Raw genomic sequence first — 5,761 nt, 5'->3', positions numbered from 1 at the left:
TGCATAAAAATGCAACTTTTGTCTATGTAGATGATATGACTTTCTACTTAGAAACTCAAAGGAATCTACCTTAAAAAGTATAGAACTAATTTTCATGGGTTTATATATTTGTTAGGGTTTATGACATTTTACACTTTAAATATGTACAACACTACATATTAATAACACCTCAATAAACTTTAGAATTATAAATGCCATGAAGTATCAGCCAAAGAGATTGACATATGGTTCTCAATAAAGCAAACAAATCAAATGGCTCCAAAGTATATACAAAGAATTTTGTCTCACTAAAGTAGTGGGATTATATGAGTTTCATGTTAATAAACAGTTTTGAAGTATAGCACACATAAGGAAATTTAAAGAAATTTTAAGTGTGACTTTGATTCATCTTTAAGGAAACAACTCCATTTAACTACCTCCCAAATCAAAAGAGAACTTTTTTTAAAGACTTTATTTATTTATTTGAGAGAGAGAGACCCAGCGAGAACAGGAACACAAGCAGGGGGAGTGGGAGATGGAGAAGCAGGCTTTCCGCTGAGCAGGAAGCCTGATTGGGGGCTAGATCCCATGGTCCTGGGATCATGACCTGAGCGAAAGGTAGATGCTTAATGACTGAGCCACACAGGCCCCCTCAAGAGAGAACATCACCAGTCTTCTGAAAGTTCCTATTGTGCCCTCTACCAAACTAACCTCTTCAAATTTTGAAGCAAAGTGCCCAAAGGTAATCATTATGCTGTCTTTTGACAATTACAAGTTCTTCTGCTTTTGAATGTTACATAAATGATATGGAATAATATGTATCCTTTTATATCTGGCTTATTTCACTTATCATTATATTTGTGATACAACATTGATAGAAAAAAATTACATTTATTAAATTTCCAAATGCATAACCCCTTACTTAGTCTCAGCAATGGACTGTGACAAATTTATCCTACAGTTATTCATACATATATAAAGTGATCCTTTTTTAAAAGGTATTAATCGTCATTGTAATCACAAGATGAAAATAGCAACAAAAATCAATAGAGAACTGATTCAATATTTAATGGTATCTACATGGAGTGGAATATTATAAAGCCTTTTGGAAAAAATGAGCCCATTCTTTTTAAAGGCACAATTAAAATACACACGTTATATATATGTAAATTATCTCTGTAGTAATAATAAAAAAGTCTCAATTAAGGAAAATAGGAAGAAATTGCATTTTTCAATTTATCTTTGGTTCATTTGTATCTTTAGTTAAATGAAATGGCTTAAAAGTCACTTTTAAAAATTGGAATTCTTAAACATAGATACCCGAAGGAATATTGTTAGATGTAAAACATTGTTAAATTGCTTGCAATCTAGAAAATAGTTGCAAATGAAAATTTGGATTATTATTTATTGTACCTACTTAAAATGTAGTGTATTTCACAATGATTTCTATAGCTTAACTTATTTCTCTCTTCTTAATAGTTCATGTTAATCCTTTCACTCTCCCAGATACGCCAAAAAACAATAATTTTAAAACTATAAAGAAGTTATATATGGCAAACATTTTAAGTTACTCAACAAACACTAGCATTTTGAAAACAAAAGGATATGTAAACACTGTGTGGACACTGGTTTGAATCTGGAAATGTAGATATAACAACACTGAACTCCATATTTGATCCATTTTGTCACGCCTATATTGAGCATATAGTATATTCTAGGGCTGAGATTTAGAGGTTATTGCCTTTTATACTCTGCAGAATTGTTTGAAATGTCAGGGAAACATTGTGAATAGCTTGTAGAAACAAACTGAAGATCACTTTTCCAGGTTAGTTCACTCAATTATTATTTATTTTAGTCTTATTTCCAATGGGTCATATTGAACAAGAAGGGGAATTTCTCAGTCATTTAGAATGTGAAGTAAAGGAGACAAGGGAATGGACTCAAGCTACTTTCTTCTTAATAAATGTAGGTGATCCTTTGAAGCACATGTATGTTGTTATATGGATGCTTCTTTACTGACATGGATAATTTCTCTTCGTGAATCACGGTTAGTGTCTAAGAAGTGCAAGATGAAAAGATCTGGGGGCACCTGAGTGGCTCAGTTAGTTGAGTGTCAGGCTCTTGGTTTAGATTTGGGTCATGATCTCGAGTCTGTTAGAAGGGGCCCTTGTCCTTGTGACTTCCATATGAATGAAAGCCACATACCAACCATAAAAACTATACTGGTCCAGTACTCAGATGGAAAAGTATTTCTACTATATGAATCCACTAACATGGTGGCACGTTATACCATGGTGGCAGCATTATACTACCTATATAACCAGTCATCTGTCAATATAGAGATTTATTGTATTAAAATAGACAAGATTTCTCAGCTGATGTCAGCATTAGAAGGAACTTTTATTGGATATGAAAAGGAAGTCCAAATCACTTTCACAATTTAAGGAAGTGTGATTAAATCAAAATAAAACTATTTACTTCTGGTTGTGACCTGAATAGAGTTGTTAATTCATATGCAATCAAATTATGAAAAGAGCAAATGGGTTATAAACAACTTAATGCAGATGTTCAACTAAGAATATAGCAAGGATTTAAGCTTCAATAATGTCTCAAAATATAACCTATATTTAGAATTTTAAAATAACAACCTAATTTTGCAAAGATAATTCCAGACTTCCAAATTATATGATAAATTATGTGTACTGCTTGCCTCAGTCCCTTCCTGCAGAATTTTATTAAAATATCCAAAGAATACAGAAAAGAAGAATTCTGGAAAAGCACTGGAAAATAGAGAATTGTACTAGAAATGAAAGATCCTTCAAGGAAATTATGGGATGTATGTTGCCATTGAACTGGACTGAAGGAGATCATGAAAGTCGACTTAGAGCTTCCATTCCACTGTAAAACCCTGTGACCTGTAAAGATGTTTAGGGAATTCCAGAGGATTTCAAGAGTAAAGACTAGAGGTAGGAAGTAGCATTAAGCACACCACTTGGAATTTGTTTTATGCCTTGGATGAGAAGAATTTTAAAGCAATGACACTCCTGTATATAAGGGGGCTTTTACAATAACTAAACAAGCAGACAGTTATTAGGTGTGAAGGGCTTGCCCTCGACAGAAGGTTAAGTACAAAAACTCTTGCAGAACTTGACCTTTTTGAAGGAAAGATTTGAGATGCTGGCAATCCCAATCAATGTCAGTGGAAGATCCAAATAGCCCAATTAAGCTACGAAACAGATAAAAGCCTTAAAAATGACGGAAAATATGGGCAAGAAGCCCTGGGTGATACCCTGTACCCACAGGACTTTGATTTAATTTTACCACAGCTAGTGTAGGAGCACAGGAATGTATTAGCATTTATGATGCCCAGGATACAGACCATGGCTAAAATAAGAAAAGATCAAAGAGATCAGTGGCATCAAGAAAGGCACCAGTACCTGCTGGGACACTGGCATGGATGGTGGACCAGACAGAAAGTCATATCCAAAAGTTGGCTCTTGCCAGAGAGGCTACACTAGTCATCAGTAAGAAATGGCATAGCAAGGAAGTCTGTATGCTGGGACTGCCATGGTTATAGGGTTCCTAGGTTAGTAATTACTGAGAGGTATAAATGTCTCACAAGCTGAGCTTTGGCTTAAGTTCTCAGAAGAAAACAGAAACAGGAGTTGGATAGTGAGGATAAGCAAGGAGAATTAACACAATTGTAAGAAAACAACTAGCTAGGGCTCCATCATATATGAGTAAACAAAAACACACCCAAACACGCACACACAGTGCATCCATACACACAACATGTAGCCATACAAAGTTGCAATTTTAAAAAGAGGGAAAATAATAATGCAGAGAAAAGATGTGAAATAATAAAAAAGGAAATCCTTATGAAATGGATCTCTTTTCTGTTTTATTAAAATTCAATAAAACCCAAAAGTATGTACTTTGAGAGAGAGAGAGAAAAAATGAGATTTAAATATCAAGCAAAAATAAAATGGGGGCCTGAAGGGAATATAGGTTGCAAAGCCAAGGTAATTTTTCTTTGAAATAATTAAAAGTAAAGTGAGCACTCTTAAAAGTATAAACAGAAATGGGAAGAAAAAGCAAGACAATTCTATTTAAGATGAAGTAAGAGTCAAAGATTATAAAATGATCAGTTACCCTCCTGAACAGATCAATAGCTACTGAATAAGCTATTTTATTTTTTTTTCTCCTCCAAAGAAACCAGCCACTAAGAGACAGAAGACAATGATGGTTTCATGAATCAAGTGTTTTATTTACTTTTTAATTTTATCTGATATAATTACTTATATAGTGTCACTGATTTTCTTCCAAACTCGTAAATATTACATATTAATTCCAATGATGGAAAGTAGAGCAAAATCCCAAACTTTTTCTGCTTTCGTCAGTTCATCACCATTCCACCAACATAACCTATTTATTCATATAAATTTGATACAGCTACATACATAGATAGCCTTGATTTTTCTATAATTTACAAATATTAAATCAAACCAATATTCACTGGTTAATGTGCAACTTGCTTTTTGACTAAAATATTATAGATGTTCTTCCAGCTCTAAACTTCTTTAGATGTTCAGACACTTGGCTGACCAGACCCAGATCGATTACATTAGAATCTCTGGTGGTGGCACCCAAGCCATCAATATTGTTAAGTTTTTTTCCACATGATTCCAATGTGTAGACAGGGTTGAGAAAAAGATACAGAACAAATGCATGAGTTTCAAAGCAATAAAAGAGGCCAGATGTGTATGTATTTACTATGATTTATCCATTGATAAACAGATCATGTCTCCATTAAGGAGCTGCCTCGGCAGCCTTCTCTGTGTTCCCCTTCTCCATTTTGTCACTTTGGGTTCAGGGTTGTTAACAGCTTAGTTGTTGCTTATTGTTTCCCTATATTCACACCTATATGAATACACCCTCCTTGAATTACTGTATTTTGAGTGTGTTATCTGTTTCCACAGGCACCCTGAAGAACATACTATGAATGAATTGCCTTGCTCCTAAGGCTAACCTTCTACTTGTAGATTAGCTCTCATACCTTTTTGCCTTCCTAAGAATATTGATCCAACAATTTTCTCCTCTACCTACTGCATCATCATTTTTTGCCTTTCTATTTGAAACAGAATAGCTCTATCAGAGCTATGGGAACATCTGTATTTAAGAACAATAATTTCTCCTTAAGAAAATCCTTCTTTTTTTATTTTATTTTATTATGTTATGTTAGTCACCATACAATTACATCATTAGCTTTTGATGTGGTGATCCATGATCCATTGTTTCCATATAACACCCAATGCTCCATGCAGTACGTGCCCTCCTTAATACCCATCACCAGGCTAACCCATCCCCCACCCTGCTCCCCTCTAGAACCCTCAGTTTGTTTCTCAGAGTCCAGAGTCTCTCATGGTTCATCTCTCCCTCTGATTCCCCTCCTTCATTTTTCCCTTCCTTCTCCTAATGTCCTCCCTGCTATTCCTTATGTTCCACAAATAAGTGAAACCATATGATAATTGACTTTCTCTGCTTGACTTATTTCACTTAGCATAATCTCCTCCAGTCCCATCTGTGTTGATGTAAAAGTTGGGTATTCATCCTTTCTGATGGCTGAGTAATATTCCATTGTATATATGGACCACATCTTCTTTATCCATTCATCTGTTGAAGGACATCTTGGCTCCTTCTACAGTTTGGCTATTGCGGACATTGCTGCTATGAACATTGGGGTGCATATGGCCCTTCTTTTCACTACATCTGTGTCTTTGGG

This window comes from Zalophus californianus, chromosome 3, assembly GCF_009762305.2.
Source record: "Zalophus californianus isolate mZalCal1 chromosome 3, mZalCal1.pri.v2, whole genome shotgun sequence".
Classification (NCBI taxonomy): Eukaryota; Metazoa; Chordata; class Mammalia; order Carnivora; family Otariidae; genus Zalophus; species Zalophus californianus.
This window is presented reverse-complemented; position numbering follows the sequence as displayed.